Source organism: Triturus cristatus, chromosome 10 (genome assembly GCF_964204655.1).
Source record: "Triturus cristatus chromosome 10, aTriCri1.1, whole genome shotgun sequence".
Lineage (NCBI taxonomy): Eukaryota > Metazoa > Chordata > Amphibia > Caudata > Salamandridae > Triturus > Triturus cristatus.
In genome coordinates, this window is record NC_140593.1 from 423,113,530 (window position 1) to 423,129,475 (window position 15,946).

The 15,946-nt window shown below is 47.7% G+C and overlaps 1 long non-coding RNA gene across 1 annotated transcript in view; it reads right to left on the reverse strand.

Moving 5' to 3' along the window:
- The window catches only part of LOC146789557 (uncharacterized), an 83,999-nt gene that overhangs the window by 27,469 nt on the left and 40,584 nt on the right, over positions 1-15,946 (reverse strand). The gene's annotated exons all lie outside the window — the stretch shown is intronic.

The window sequence follows — 15,946 nt, forward strand, 5'->3', positions numbered from 1 at the left end:
CAAATACAACATTACTAGAGATAAAGACATACAAATAGTGCAAAATACGCAATGAGTCATTACTGGTCCATACAAATTCTCAGTTTGACAGTTAGTTTTAAAAATTCCTTCATTTGGAGGATACAATCACTATGCAAGAGTTGTAAATACATTAGTGCCGGTCTGATTTGAATAAAATCAAGTTTTTTTAAAAGGGTCAGCAGATAGCGCTTACGGGGGAACTCATAAAACTTACATAAAAATATAAAATGCAGCATATCCTGCAGAGACTTTCCGTCGCAGCCGCAGGGTGCTGCCAGTTTGTTAAAAATATCGGTTTTAGGTCTGATGAAAAAGGTTTAGCCTAAACCTTGTCAGCAAATATTTTTCATGGGTGGTCAATGAGCCAGTCAGGTACGGTTCTATTGTTTCACAAGTTTTCAGCATGGCAAATTTCCTCACGCTTTGTTTCTGGAGCTCCACCCCTTCCCTCCGGGGCCTCCTATCCATAAGGAAGGCCCGTTTGATGAGCTCCAGTTCCCCTTGTACAATTTTGCTCGGATCTTCAAACAATTCTAGTTGGCCTAGCCTCGAAAAATTTGACTTCAGATATTTGATCCAAGGGGTGCACATTACCTTGTCCCGACCCAAGAAATCCCTCATAATTAAATGCGTTAATGGTATGTCCTGATTTAACCATAATTTAAGCCAACGGGTCAAGGGACGTAAGGAGAACAAATCACTTAAGAATTGCGCCCCTAACTCTTCATGCACAGCAAGGATAGATGTGCCATGGGACGCATAAAAGACGCTTCAGAAAAGAATTATCGACAGTCTGCAGATGCTCACCATCAGCATGACCCCAAATTTCGTTGCCGTAAATTGCAGTTGCCACTGACTTTGCATTATACAGTTTAAGCATGGCACAAATGTTTTTTTTCCCAATTTTAGCAGCAAAGTTAAAAATTGAGGCATTAACCCTTACAAATTCTCCTTTCTTTTTTGCAAGATGAGGGGCCCAATTAAGTTTAGTGTCAAAAAGAAGCCCAAGATAGGAGAATGTTTTTGTTAACGGAATTATAGCTTCATCAATTTTAAATGTGAAAGTCCTCCTTGGTTGCTGTCCTACTTGCATGACAAATGATTTAGAATTATTAACCAAAAGATCTCTATCTGTCATGAATAAATTAAAAGCATCTAGGAGTGATTGAAGGCCCTTCTCCGTTCTCGAAATTAGAACCGCATCATCTGCATACAGTAAAATAGGAATTCCCCGCCTGCCGGCTCTAGGATAGTCAGCCTGAACATTCTGTAATACGCTATCTAGCTCGTTAATATAAAAATTAAAAAGAAAAGGGGCCAAGATACATCCCTGACGTACACCTTTTCTGATTTTAAAATTATTTGATACACACAGTTCTTGAGAATATCTCACATTAGCTCTGGTGTTGTTGTGTAAGTCAGCCAAAAAATCAACCACACCGCTATCCACCCCCTTCTCCCTCATGGACTGCCACAGCTTACCCCTGTTTACACAGTCGAAAGCTGAGGACAGATCCATGAAGGCGAGGTGGATGGTGCCCTTCTATACTACAGTATACTTACTTAGTGTTAGAAAAAGGTTAAGACACTGAGTTATTGTGGAACGACCTCTACAGAATCCATACTGTGAAATGGACATAATATTATTCCCCTCTGCCCAGTCAGAAAGTCGCTGCAATAGAATTCTGCCTACAATTTTGACCATAGAATCTATTAATGAAATAGTCTGTAGCAATGTGGGCTGCCTTTGTCCCCCTTCTTAAAAACCGGGACAATTGTCGAAATACCCCATGATTGTGGACACCCCTCTTTCACAGCAGCATTGAAAACAGATTCTAGTATGGGTGCCCAAAAGTTAGGCTCAGACTTATACAGGTCCGGAGGAATCCCGTCTGGTCCTGGTGCCTTCCCGGCTGTTAGCCCCACAATACCCTTGATAACTTCACCTCGATAAAAGGTAATTGTTTCACCCCCCAACAGAAGTGGCAAAACTAGGAGGCTCGACTTCGGAGCTACAGTACAGTTTCTCATAATGTGCCTCCCAGTCCTCCTTAGAAATATGGCATTCCAGGCCATCACCCTGCTCCTGGGCCAAAAAAGGTTTCCTCATCACTGCCCAGAATCGAGAGCTACACTGCAGAGTAGAAGGGTCAAGTATCTCACTCCATGCCTCTTCCCTAAGAATGTCCTTTTGTCGGGCAATAGTGGTTTTATATATCTTTCGACCAACCTGAACTTCTGCCTTTATCCTAGGTTTAGCTGCCAGAACTATTTTTAAATTTCTAGCAGCTTTAGAACACTCGTGATTGAACCATCTAGGTCCCTTAATCTCCAACTTGTTTGTTGGAGCTGACAACAGCTTTGAGACCTTATTCTCTAAACTTTGGAAGGCATTAAGGACATTATATGGCTGAGCACCATCTTGTGTACAAACCATGATCTCATCTGCACATGCAGCTTTAATCTCTTTGGACAATAGATCTGGGGTGATCTTACACCATTTTAAGCGACGTCTTCCACCTGTCGTGCTCACCCTGCCTGAAGAAGTATTCATACCTTCTTTCACTGACCACGGTCCCCTCATATGTACAGTGAGGGGGTTGTGATCACTGAACTCGCTGGCTTCAATGGTAAAGGAACCCACAAATGACTGCATTAATGATGATATTAATACAAAGTCAATGAAGGAACCCCTCCCGTGACCCTTAAAGGTCGGTATCTCAAAACACATAGTGGGGTCAGTCAAAGCCATTGTTGCCATTAAGTCCAGGTCATTAACCATATCATTTAAATGTTCCCCCTCGTTTGTATGTTCAAAGTGGAAATCGGCGGATCGTGGACAATTCAAATCTGTAATACTTTTAAAAAGAGGATCCTTACAGGGATGGACATTAAAACCCCCCATGATCAGGAGATTATGGACACAATCCTTCATGGAGTTACTAACAAAAACATTCAGTGCAGCTATCTGACTGTGAGCTAAGCAAAGATTAATAGCATTATAAAAATTAACCAGACCGGCCAAACAATTTTCCCCCATTAAAACTAAACCAATAATACCAGTACTACTTGTTGAGACTCTACGTACTTTACAGGATAGTGCAACCGAGATAAATGTAACCATACCCCCTTTGGGCCTGCCCCTTGCTGTTGCTATAGCGGGGACATAATAAGCCTTATACCCTTCTAGAAAATTATTACAATCAGTAGACCAATTCTCCTGCAAGCAAATGATTTGGTACTGCTTAATAAACCTAATCCAATTGCAATCCTCCATCTTAGAACCCAAACCCGCAATATTCCACGAAATAACATTGTTTTGACTTCTTTTTGTCCAGATTGGCGCAGCATGACCCATGCTCCCATTTTCCTGGCCCACAAGTTCCTTACGTCAATCACAAGATTCTAAACCTGAAAGGGTGTCAAATCTGTTATATGATACAATGTTGAACCCAGGCCCACACTGTTTATCAACATTGTGCAAATATGCGTCATTGGAAATCGGTGACTGAATAGGAGTAGGGGATCGAAATGACCCAAAAGACGGTGGAGCTTTAATCAAGTGGGTATAAAAATTACCAAGGGGACGTACGCTTATACCATTCACATTATGGACTAGAGAAGCCGCTCTTAATAGAACTGTGGCAACATGCTGTGGATGCTTGAAATTAACTATAATACAGTCACCAGTTATTGAGTTCCTAGATGTGCCAATCCAGCTCACCCTCTTGGTGGACAGTATTTGATCAGCAAATATAACTGGGAACCCACAATTTTTATTCAACCATGATACAGTTCTATTTTTAGTGAATCATGGGATTCCTCAGTTACCTGATGAGAAAGGCGCTTAATGGGGGAACATTTGTAAGTACAACCACGTAAGGTGCACAGTCAGGAGGAAGATTAACATGGCAATTTTTCTTTACATGCATGAGAGCTGGCAGGCCCTCAGAAACTACTGTGGCCTTTTTATGCTGAGTGGTTATGGGAATAGAATCTGGTGGGACTAACTCGATTACAGATATTGGTTGAGTAAATTGTTGTGAATTTACTCTATCAGAGCCCTGCCCCTCAGCATCTAAGCTCTTATCCACTACCTTAGATCTTTCTTCCACTAAGGCCATGTAAGTTACTAGAAGCCCACCCAGTCTCTCCACTTCAGATGCCACCGTATCTAGTTTAGAAATCAGGGGTTTCAACATCTCTATGACTTTTGCCTCTATCTTAACTTCTATGGAGCGAGTTAGAAAGACAAATTGCTCCATATTTAAATTAAAATTTGTACTTGCCATATTTATACTTTCCTGACAATCTATAATAACCCCAGGACTGTTTGAGGCAGAATGACTTTTTTCTACTCTTTTTTTGCTGGTCTTCCCCCCGTGTTTAGATTGTGCCTTTCTACATAAGCGCACTGGTCTAGGGGGAGTTGGTATCTCTTCTACAACTGATTCATTACTTGTATCAGGTAGGGCACTATTGGAGTCAACATGAACTTGTACTGCTGTCGTAAAGGTGTCCTTGTCACCCCCCCCCCAGAATGTCAGATGCAGGCCGGACCGGCGGAGAGAAAGGCACCTCCTCGTGTACAGAAGGATGATCTCCTTTACCTAGTGAAGCCCTGCGCTCATTTTTAATTTGATTCACCTTTTTAACCAGGAAGTTGTCCATAGTTCCTAGCCCGGATACAGCTTTATCAGTTTTAGATTTGGCAATTCACAGAACTTGAAAAACAGCCCCAGCCAGAGAATACACATTTACTGTCGAATGTAAGTGAATTTGAAACTACATATACGGTTAATTTTAAACCCAAACTCAGAAATTGCATTTTTGTTTCCAATTTTAATAAAGAATTGCCATACACATATAACAATCTAATTTCAACAAAAGAATCCTTTGGAAAATCTACTGTAAAATATATTTTATACCAACCAAAGTATATTTTCAGCCTTACATTTTTAAAATGTAGTTATGAAGGTTCAAGTCAGTTATATGTCATAATAGCTTGTGTAACTATACTGGATACCAGTCAAAGAAAGGTGCTGGTCAGGGCCGGGAGTTAAAATTATTCTTCCAACTCTGCGGGAACTTCCCTCAATGAAGTTGCTGGTCAGTGATGGGGGTCAAAATTGCTAAACTATCTCCACTGGGTGGGTACCTCAGGAAAGGTGCTGGTCAGTGGTGGGATGCCAAATTACTATTCTCACTTTGCCGGGTGCTTACGTCAGGGAAGGTACTGGTCAGTGATGTGGGAGAAAAAATACTATTCTAACTCCACACGGTGCTTGCCTCAGGGAAGGTGCTGGTCAGTGGTGGGGGGCAAAGTAACTGTTCTAACTCCGCCGAGTGCTTACCTCAGGGAAGGTGCTGGTCACTGTTGGGGGGCAAAATTATTATTCTGACTTCACAGGGTGATTGCCTCAGAGAAGGGGGACAAAAATACTATTCTAACTCCACTGGGTGCTTGCCTTAGGAAAGGTGCTTGTCAGTGTTGGAGGACAAAATTACTATTCTAACTCTGTTGAGGGCTTACCTCAGGGAGGGTGCTGGTCACTGTTGGGGGGCAACATTATTATTCTGATTCCATAGGGTGTTTGCGTCAGGGAAGGTGCTGTAAAGTGATGTGGGACAAAAATACTAATCTAACCCCACTGGGTACTTGCCTCAGGAAAGGTGCTGGTCAGTGTTGGGGGGCATTACCTGCACCACTTTGGAGTGGCAGGGTGCCTGGGGTGGCATGGAGTGCTTCCAGAATGATAATCTGTGTCTTTTACTTTTGTTGTTAATCTATGAAATAAAACAAAGTTCATTTATAGAGAACATGAAGGGACATAATATGTAAAATTTCTTTAGAAAGTTTGTTGCTTTTTCAAAGTAACAGTACATTTTGAATATACTATCTCAATGAGCAAAAATAGTTTTACAACTCTGCTCCACAATCCATTTGAATGAGGAGGATTAAGAGAAGATAATTGAAATTTAGGGCGCAAAAGATGAGGTCGCCATCTGACTATTTTTAGCTAATCGAAATTAGTGGATTTATCTTGTGATTATCATGAGAATCTGTGATATTGTACTGGATTTTCCCAGTGGGCAAATACGTTCAATCAAAGCCATAGGGAATTGATACAGAACTAGTGCTTCTTAGGTGTATATTGGAGTGCCAAAAAAGTCTACAAATCATTTTAGTACAGTTACTTAGAAAGCAATACAAATCTATTTAGGAAGTAATAACTTAATAGTTAGCAAGCAGTTGTCATTGGCACGGTCTACTACAGAAGCCCAATTTATTGTTTAGCTTCTCAAAAATAATTGTCATTATTTCTTTAGCGTAAGTGACAATAACATTACAGACATTAAAACATAACTTTGTTAACATAGCTCCATCCCAGCAGCATACTCTACACTTTCCACCGCCTTGTCTGTCTAAAGTTGTCTGTACACAATGGGAGCCGCCTTTAAATTCACATATCTTCACACAGAATCTTTTTCCATTGTGAGTCATTGTCTCGGAATCATGGGGCAATGAGATGTTATTTGACAGTGTCCATGCTAGTTACCGTCTTTAATTACTGGTTTGTGCGTACTTCAGATAGTGTTGCCTTCCAATCAGGTACCTAAGGGCTTCTTTATGTAAAGGTAATTAGTTCAATTTAGATTTATTTTACATCAAGTTTCCTTACCTGTAAATCCCTAAAATCAGATCCCAACATCAGCCACCCTAACATCCATGATATGATTATCATATCACTTCCATGTAGTTTCCCTGAATTTTACGAAGTGCAGATCAGAATCTAATCAAGACTGACACAGAACAAGCATTCACAATGTAATTCAATGAGATGTGGCAGACCTTTCATGTCATAAGAGTCTGCCAGCCAATGAGAGGGTAACATAAACATACTACAGGTACATTTTTATCAGGTACACATAATTTGATTAATAAACAAATGGAATCCACCCACAAGAAATAGGCGAAACAAGATATATGGTCTTGGGTTGGATGTGTTTCCTATATTGGTGGGAAGCACATTGTGTTCTTTAAATACCCCTCACACACCAAAAGCGCCCTTGGTGTCATGCTTCATCATAGGGATCTTCACGCCCCTCTACGGAGCGCGGCGTGCTACTAACCAGTGGGCACTTAATGTAACCACTATGTGTAGTGTGTGAGGGTGTGAGTGGTAGGGTCAGAAGTGGATGGTGAGTGAGTGTTAAAAATACCTGGCAAGTGAGGACTAAAATAATTTTTAATAAACCTCCCTGCTGGTATTTAAAACGGTGAGGTGGAGGTTTGATGTATTATTGTACAAAACCTCCTGCGTGTATCTTTGTCAACATGTTTCGAAGCGCGCTGCTTCTTCTTCAGGACGGGTACACATATCCCTACCCTACTCACATAAGACAGTATAATACCATCAATACATAGGGAATACTATGTGTTGAATAAATGTATCAATGTTGCTAAATATGCCTATTATGGTCAATTTATATTGCAACAAGGTAATACCTTAATGTCAATATGAAAAGAAACACAAAAGTATAAAAAGAACATTAGCTGGGTAGAATCACTCCAGACATGAAGATCGTGACCTGTAAAAGTAATATATACAGTGTCTATAAAACACCCTGAGAAAATTAGTACTGGTGCAGTGTCCTGTAAAAGATGGAACAAAGACTAGACATACACAATATGTAACATAAAGCGCACACTCTATATAGGACTATTCTTATTGGTTGTTGTAGTAATTTTACAAGGTGGAGAAAGTTTGTAAACACATGAGACAGATTCCATACTTGCTATCCAGAAGTCCGAGGCCTCATGAGCCTTCAGAACGCAGGGGACTCCGTGCTAATTACACTCTGTAAGGAGAATGGTTGCATTTGCGATGGCTAGGCACTTACTTGGTATGAGCAGTGGTGGTCTTGCAGGAGTGGCTGTGCCGTACTTACATATGTTGGGATGTTACCTCAGTCGCTCGTCCCCTCCGTGGCTCTGTGGTTTAGTGAGAAGCCTGGAGTGCTCGATATTTATGCTCTTCTTAATTGCCAAAAGATTTCCTGCCACTTGTAATGTATACATGTGCGACGGAACGTCTGCCAAATGCAGCCCTGAATAGAGGAGACCTGAAGAGGTTCCGGTGAAATCAAAGTGGAAGAGGAAGATGGCACGTAGCGGTAAGACTAGACCGCTAACTGACTGATTGACTGCGGTTGCGCTGATCTAATAATGGCAAAAGACGGCAGGTAGATTACGCCCTGTGCGTTATGTTTGTCATAGTAAAACGCACGGATGGTGCGCGGAAAAAAGGTGTGTCGGCCAATACGGGCACCAAAAATTAAAAAGGCAAGTAAATGTGAAAAACACACATGGGAGTTCTTTACACAGTCCAAAAAATTAAATAAAGAACCATTTAAGAAAAAAACGGGGATTTTAAGAAAACAGGGATTTTTAGAGAAATACACCGATCTAGTGCTCCTGATGGAACAAGTTGGATGTGAAGGGGGATGCTCAAACTTATTTATTTAGGCACCACGCAGGTTAGTTTTGCCTAGTCTCTCCTGGTGGTTGCAGGAAGTACATTTAGTGAATAATTTCAGATGAAAGAAGGATGGCAGACTGGAGAGGGTTATCAGTCCTCCGTAAGCTGTCAAGGTGGTGCCCGGAGATTATCTTGATCAAGTAAACTGGCTCCAAGGAATATTATCGTTAAGTCCAGTGACATTAGTGCCCAGGCGGAACACCCAACGTTGTTCTTTTTCTAGGAGGCCTGTTCTAATGGTAGTTGCTCTATGATTGTCCATTGTAGGTCATTTACCATGTGGGTCTCTGACAGGTAATGTGTCGCCATTTTTGTAGTACTTTTTTTACATCGAACATTGCGCTTATGTTCACCAATGCGGATTTTTTCTGGTCATGACGTCATGCCAATGTATTCTAAACTGCAGAGGGGCACGTGATCAAGTAGATAACGTTCCGACTGTTACAGTTGGTAAACTTCTTCTGCTCCCATTCACTGCCATTTCTAAACTTGATCCATCTGCTTTTTTTGGTCAGGTGGCACGTGCTGCAGTTGCCACACGGTGGTGGCCTTGGACAGGTTGTAGAGTAGGATTGCTCGTGGTCATGGCTCGGCCAGCTCGTGGTCGTGTGTGGACAAGCATGTCCTTAAGGTTTCTGCCTCTTCTGTGTGCGAGCAGTGGTTTCTCTAAATTGAGGTCACCGCAGTTAAGGATTCTCCAATGTTTGTTCAAAATTTTTGATATGGGTGTTGTAGGTAGTCACGCAGATTGTTCTAGCATCTGGGTCTTTTGGAACATTGTCTTCCAAAAGAGCCTCCCTGTTATTATTGCGCGCCCTCTTCATTGCTTTGTCTACGATGGGGGGTGGGATAGTTCAGTTGAAAGAGTTTGATTTTTAGATCTGAGGCTTGTTTCTTGTAGTCTGTTAGGTTGGTACAGTTTCTCCGAATGTGAAGAAACTGCCCATAGGGGAGATTATCGTGTAGGTGACAAAGGTGAAAGCTGTCATATAACAACAGACAGTTTCTTGCCGTAGGTTTGAAGTGTGTGGTGGTTTTCAATGTTCCACCCTCTGGATATATGTTCAGGTCCAGAAATACCAGTTGGTTGCGAGATACAGTGCTGGTGAATTTGTGGAAAGAATTCTGCTGGTTGAGCCATATCATGAATTGCTCGGTTGAAGGGATGTCCCCTTCCCAGACAACTCGTCGTCAATGTATCGTTTCCAGGTCTTAATGTTGTGCCTGAAAGGGTTGTCCTGATGGAGAATCCTGCTACTTTCCAGATGATGTACATATTGACCAGCCAGATTCGGAGCAAAAGTGCTCCCCATGCTGGTCCCGTATTTCTGTAAGTAGAGAGTGTCTTCATACAGGAAAAAGTTCTTGGTTAGGGCCAGAGCAATGCAATCCATTACTAGCTTCCTCGGTGTTGGTACTCCCACAGGTTAGAGAAAAGAATCTCCTCAATGATGTTAAGTGTCTCATCGTGGTGCAGACTGGTGTACAAACTCTCTACGTCAAGACCCAGGAGTAGTTGCCTCTCTGGGTCAAAGGTTAGTTCTTGTAGTAGCTGTAGTACTGCTTTTGTGTCTTTCAAGTAGGTGTTAGTTTGTTGGATCAGTGGGCGTAAGAACGCATCCGCAAATTTTGACAGAGGCTCCAGGATTGAGCCTATGCCCGAGACTATCATACGGCCTGGTGATTGTACTAGGACCTTGTGTATCTTGGGGATGGTGTAGAAGTATGGGGTCCTGGGTGATTTTTGGATCAGAAACTCAGCCTCCTTTTTCTTTTTTTTTTTTGAAACCGTTTATTGCAATCTCAAGTATATACAGGTATGGGCCTACAACCTTCCGGCCGGCCGCTAAAGTGACAGAATCAAATGATTTACATACAATGAGGCACTGGGCTTTGCAGAGACGCTAAAGCAGGAGGTATCAACAACGTGGGCCACGTGACTCTGAGCCCACAGTACGGTTTCATTTTATACAACACAACAACATAAAACCACACCCGCAAGGCAACCCGCGATCAAAAGTGACGACATGTGCTCCTCAAGTGGGGAACCCCAACCATCCAAAGAAATCCAGAGAGGGGAAGGGGAACAGATCCGGGACTGGGAGAACACTGTGCCCGGGGCTGAGGGAGGGGGCCATCTAGGGGGATAGAGCTGGTGAAGCGGGAGGCAACAACGGCGGCTCGCAAATACCCCCGCGGTAGGCGTTCCAGGGGCCCCATATCTTCACCCATGCCCCAGGCTTACCCCGCGCCACATACACCACCTTTTCTCGGAACATGCACCAATCCATGTGTTCTTTCCAGGCCGACACCGCCGGGGGCCTCTGGGATCCCCACAGTTGAGCAATATCACGCTTAGCTATCATATATCCCAGAGTCACCCATCGCGTCTGCGGAACCGAGTAGTCGGTCGGTTCCCACACATTCAGCAAGCATCTCCTCGCTTCAGGCAACAGCGCGACATGCGTAACCGCTCGCAGGACCTCATGCACACCACGCCAGAATCGCTCCACCCTCGGACATTCCCACAGAATGTGCAGAAAAGTCGCCAAAGCACCACACTCACGCCTACACAACCCATCCTCGGCATAGCCCATACGCAGAAGCTTTGGCCCCGTCATATACACCCGGTGGAGTATCTTAAGCTGGACGAAGCGAAGGCGAGCCGGGATGGCCACCTCCTTTGGAGAGGCCACCGCGGAAATCCAATCCTCGTCGTCCAGCTCCAGCCCATCGGCAACCCAAGCCTCGCGGAGGCCAGTCAGTAGGCCCGAGCGGTCATTTATCAATTTCTTATAAATGAGGGAGATCGTGCTGTCCGGAACGTGGCCATCTAGCACTCTATCCTCCAGGGGGGAGGACTCCGGGATGGAGGCCACATCTGGGAAGACGGACCCCAGTGCGTGACGGACCTGCAGGTAGCGAAAGTATTCACTGCCCTGCAGCTGAAACTCCGCCTGCAGCGTCTCGAATGTTTTGAATCCTCCCCTCGTCCAGAGATCCCCCACTGTACTGATGCCTATCGTGTCCCACCTCTCAAAGCCCTTCGAGGTCCACAAAGAGCCCAACCTCTCCGACGCATACAACGGTGACGCCCGGGTCAAACGGTCCTTCCATCCCATAGCTGCATTAGCCGCGTGCCATACTCGCACCATGACACGCGTGGGTCCCGTTAAGCGGGAATCGGGCACGCTAGTGTAGAGCGCTCGATTGTAGTCGCCACCGGGCAGGAGCATTTTGTCCATTTCAAATGCCGGGTTGAGGGCGGGCCCATAGAAGCCGTGATTAATTGCAGCTAACTGGGAGGCCCAGTAATACCGCTTAATATCCGGGAGGGCAATCCCTCCGTCGTACCACGGGAGCGTCAACTTTGCCAGGGCTATACGCGGCCTCCCGTCCCAAAACAGACGGCGCTGTAGACTTTCCACTTCACGGAAGTAGCGCGCCGGGACCAAGTCCATAGTGTTCTGGAGAGCGTACAGAAAACGCGGCAATGACATCATCTTGAACAATGCCGCCCGGCCGAGCGGCGAAAGCGGCAAGCGCCGCCAACGCGCGACGTCCTCCTTCAAGCGTTGGAGGGGGGGAAGCAAATTTCGCTCGTAGCGGGCCACCGGGTCCAGTGTAATATAAACCCCCAGGTATCGAAATCCCTGCGAGGCAATCTGGATTGGACAGCCCCGAGGGAGGACAGGAGCCTCCCCGGAAAGCACATAGACACAGGATTTAGCCCAATTGATGACAAGGCCTGAATTACGACCAAAGGAGCGCAGAACATCGACCAGGACAATCAGTGATTTGCGCGGGGAGGCTAAGTACAAGAGGATATCGTCAGCGTAGAGGGACACGCGGTCCTCATACTCGGGGGTCCAACGGAGACCACGGATAGAAGGGTGCCACCGCAGCCACTCCGCCAGGGGTTCCAAGGCCAGTGCAAACAGGAGCGGCGACAGGGGACAACCCTGTCGCGTGCCCCGTCCCAGCACGAATGGGGCCGAGACTCGACCATTCACCACCACCTGTGCCAATGGGTCCGAGTACAGCAATTTGACCCAACTGATGAATCCCGGGCCAAATCCAAATTTCGCCAGCATCGCCCAGATGTATGGCCACTCAAGCGTGTCGAACGCCATGGTGGCGTCCAAGGACGCCAAGATGGCCGGCTCCCGCATGAACGGAACACGCGCGAGCACCCCGTGCAAGCGCCGCAGATTAAGGGCCGTATTGCGATGGGGAATAAAGCCGGACTGGTCTTGGTGGACCAAGTCGCCCACCACGCCGACCAGCCGGTTGGCGAGCACCTTGGCGAGGATTTTAGGCTCCGCGTTCAAGAGCGAGATAGGCCGGTAGGACGTAACCCGGTCTCGCGGTCTCCCCTCCTTGTGGATAACCACGATGGTAGCCAGACGCTGGTCCGGCGGGAGGGAGCCCCGCGAGTGGGCCGCAAGGAACATTGCGCGGAGGTGGGGTGCCAGTACATCCGGTCGCAGCTTATACAGCTCAATGGGAATGCCGTTCGGGCCCATGGCCTTGCCAGAGGCGACCGAGCGGATGGCGAGGGCAATCTCGTCCGAGGTGGGGGCGGCATCCATCAACTCCCTGTCCTCCATGGAGAGGGAGGGCAGCGCAATGTCACGCAGCAGGGCATGGGAATCCTCCTCCGGGCAGGGAGAAACCGGGGAAAATACCTCGCGGAAATAATCCGCGAAGCAAGCGACAATGCCTTCCGGCTCAGTAACACGTACACCATCCATTCTCTCAATCAGCGGGACCACACGACTAGCTCTCTCCTTCTTGTCCGACCACGCAATCAACTTGCCGGCCTTATCACCCACATCATACAATCGCCCCTGTTGCTCTCTACTGAGGCCCCTGGCCGCCTCCGTAACGAGGGACCTATAGGCCGCCTGCTTAAGGTGGAGAACGTGCAGCGCAGCGTCAGTCACCCCACCCCCCAGATCACCCTCCAATTCGGCAATTTCGGCCTCCACCCGGGTCACCTCCTCCTGTGCGCGCTTCCGGGCATGGGAAATAAAGGAGAGGGCCTCCCCTCTAATTACTGTCTTGAAAGCCTCCCACAGGGAGATGGCCGACGGGACAGACCCCACATTCTCCTCAAAATACCGTTGCAAGGATTTGATCAAGTCAGCACGAATAGTGGGGTCGCGCAGGTACCAGGCATTGATTGGAGCTACCCTGCCCTCCCCCCTCGGGAAGACATCAAAGTGCAACAGGAGTGGGGAGTGATCTGAAATACCCCGCGCCAGATGGCGCACCTCCCCCACCCTCCCAGCATAGGCCGCAGGGACAAGGACATGATCAAGCCGCGAAAGGCTACCATGGGCACCCGAATGGAAGGTGTACTGCAGCTGAGTGGGATGCTTCAAACGCCAGCAGTCCACCAATCCCAGTGTGTCTAAAAGGCCAGACAGCCACGCTTGTGCCCGGGGGAGGTCCCTAGGGGGATAACGATCCATAGTCCCAGAAGCCACCGCATTGAAGTCCCCCCCAACCACCAGAAGCCCCCCCGGAAGGTCAAGCAGGAGGCGTCCCAGGTCCGCAAAGGTGGTGGACTGTAGCCCCGGTGGGACGTACACTGAGACAAAGACGACTACCTTGCCCTCCATTCTCCCCACCAAGACTGTGTAGCGTCCCCTCTCATCATGGCGTACCTCGTCTATTTCTAGCGGGAGCGAGGTCTTGACCATAATGCCCACCCCTCGTGAGCCGGATGTGAAGCCCGAGTGGGCCACCAAACGATAGCCACGTCGGTTCATGGCACAAAAGGAGTTACCAATGAGGTGTGTCTCCTGCAGAAAGACCACATCAGGCGAAATCCGTTTCAGATATTGCAGGACCACACCCCGCTTAATCCTATCACCCAGTCCGTTAACGTTCCAGGACAACAAAGTCAGGTCCCTACCCCCCATCACATACAGAAGCCATCATTTGTCCCCCGGAGAGCATCTCAAAAACACCAATACAATGAAGGGTTTGCCTTGCGGTAGAAACGAACCACACCCCACCCCAACCCACCCATCCCAACAGAACTCCCCCCACCCTGCACCCCTGCATGAGCCCAAACAGCCCCCCCAAAGTGCAGTGTGCCTGTCGCCCCATAGAGAAGAAAACTAACTAGTCCCCCAGAGGAGGAGGGAGATCCCCCAAGAGACCCCACACGACCTCCACAGGAGGGGAACTTACCCTAACAGTCAATGGTGACAATAACACAGTCGAGAGCAAGGCCTACCATTAGTCCCTCAGTCCTGATCCTGCGGGCCCTCCCCACCAACCGCTCCCCCCCAACCCCCCCGGCCCCGATCTCCAGGCAAAGTGTCCAGCCAGTCCCCGGCCGCCTCGGGACGATCAAAAAAGTGCGTGCGGCCATCCACCTCCACCCTCAGCTTAGCCGGAAAAAGCATCGCATATTTGAGATTCAGGTCCCGTAGGCGGCGTTTGACACCAAGAAAGCTCTGTCTCTGCTTTTGGACCGCCGGAGTAAAGTCAGGATAGAAATTTATATCCATGTTGTCCAGTTTGACCGGCCCTTGTAGCCTGGAAGTCTGCAGGATAGCGTCTCTGTCCCGAAAATTGAAGATCCGGGCGATGAGAGGCCTCGGAGGGGCTCCGGCCTTAGGCCTACCCCCGGGGACCCTATGGGCACGTTCCACTGCAAAGAATTTACTCAGCCCCCGAGGCTGAAGATGGGTGAGGACCAGGTCCTCCACAAACAGATCCGCTGCCTCTGCCTCGCGTCCCTCCGGCACCCCGATAATGCGAACATTATTTCTCCGGGCCCGACCCTCGGAATCCTCCAGTCGACGATTCATCAGGGCGCTCGCCTGGCCAAGCCTGCGCACCTCCTGTTGGAGGGCCGCCACGTCAGATGTGAGGCCCGAGGTAGAATGGGCCAAAGAATCGACCCGGTCATTTGTTTTTGAGAGATCGGCTCTCACAAGTCCCACGTCCACGAGGACCGAGTCGATCTTCTGCGCCAGAGTGTCAAAGCGCTGGTCCACCGAGGCCTTCATCTCGGCGATGGCGCCCATGACATCTCGGAGGGTCAGGTCCGTGGACAGAGCAGGAGCATCAGTCGGGCCCGTAGGGGACCTACGCAGCGCCTCCGGAGATCCCTTCTGGAGGGTGTAGCGGTCCATGTTGTTGGATTGATGGGCCGCGCCACGACGGGTCAACTTCACCTTAGCCCGGTCGCCATCTTGTTTTGTGGCCATGGTCGCGGTCCCCAAATCGAGCCAATCTCCTCAAAAAGGGGGTAGACAATCCCGTTCAAGGGCTCCGGGGGGGGCGACCACCGCTCCGCAGGACGGACTGCAGCCGGCGGGCCGGCAGGGCACCCCAACGAGGCCACACCACCGCACACC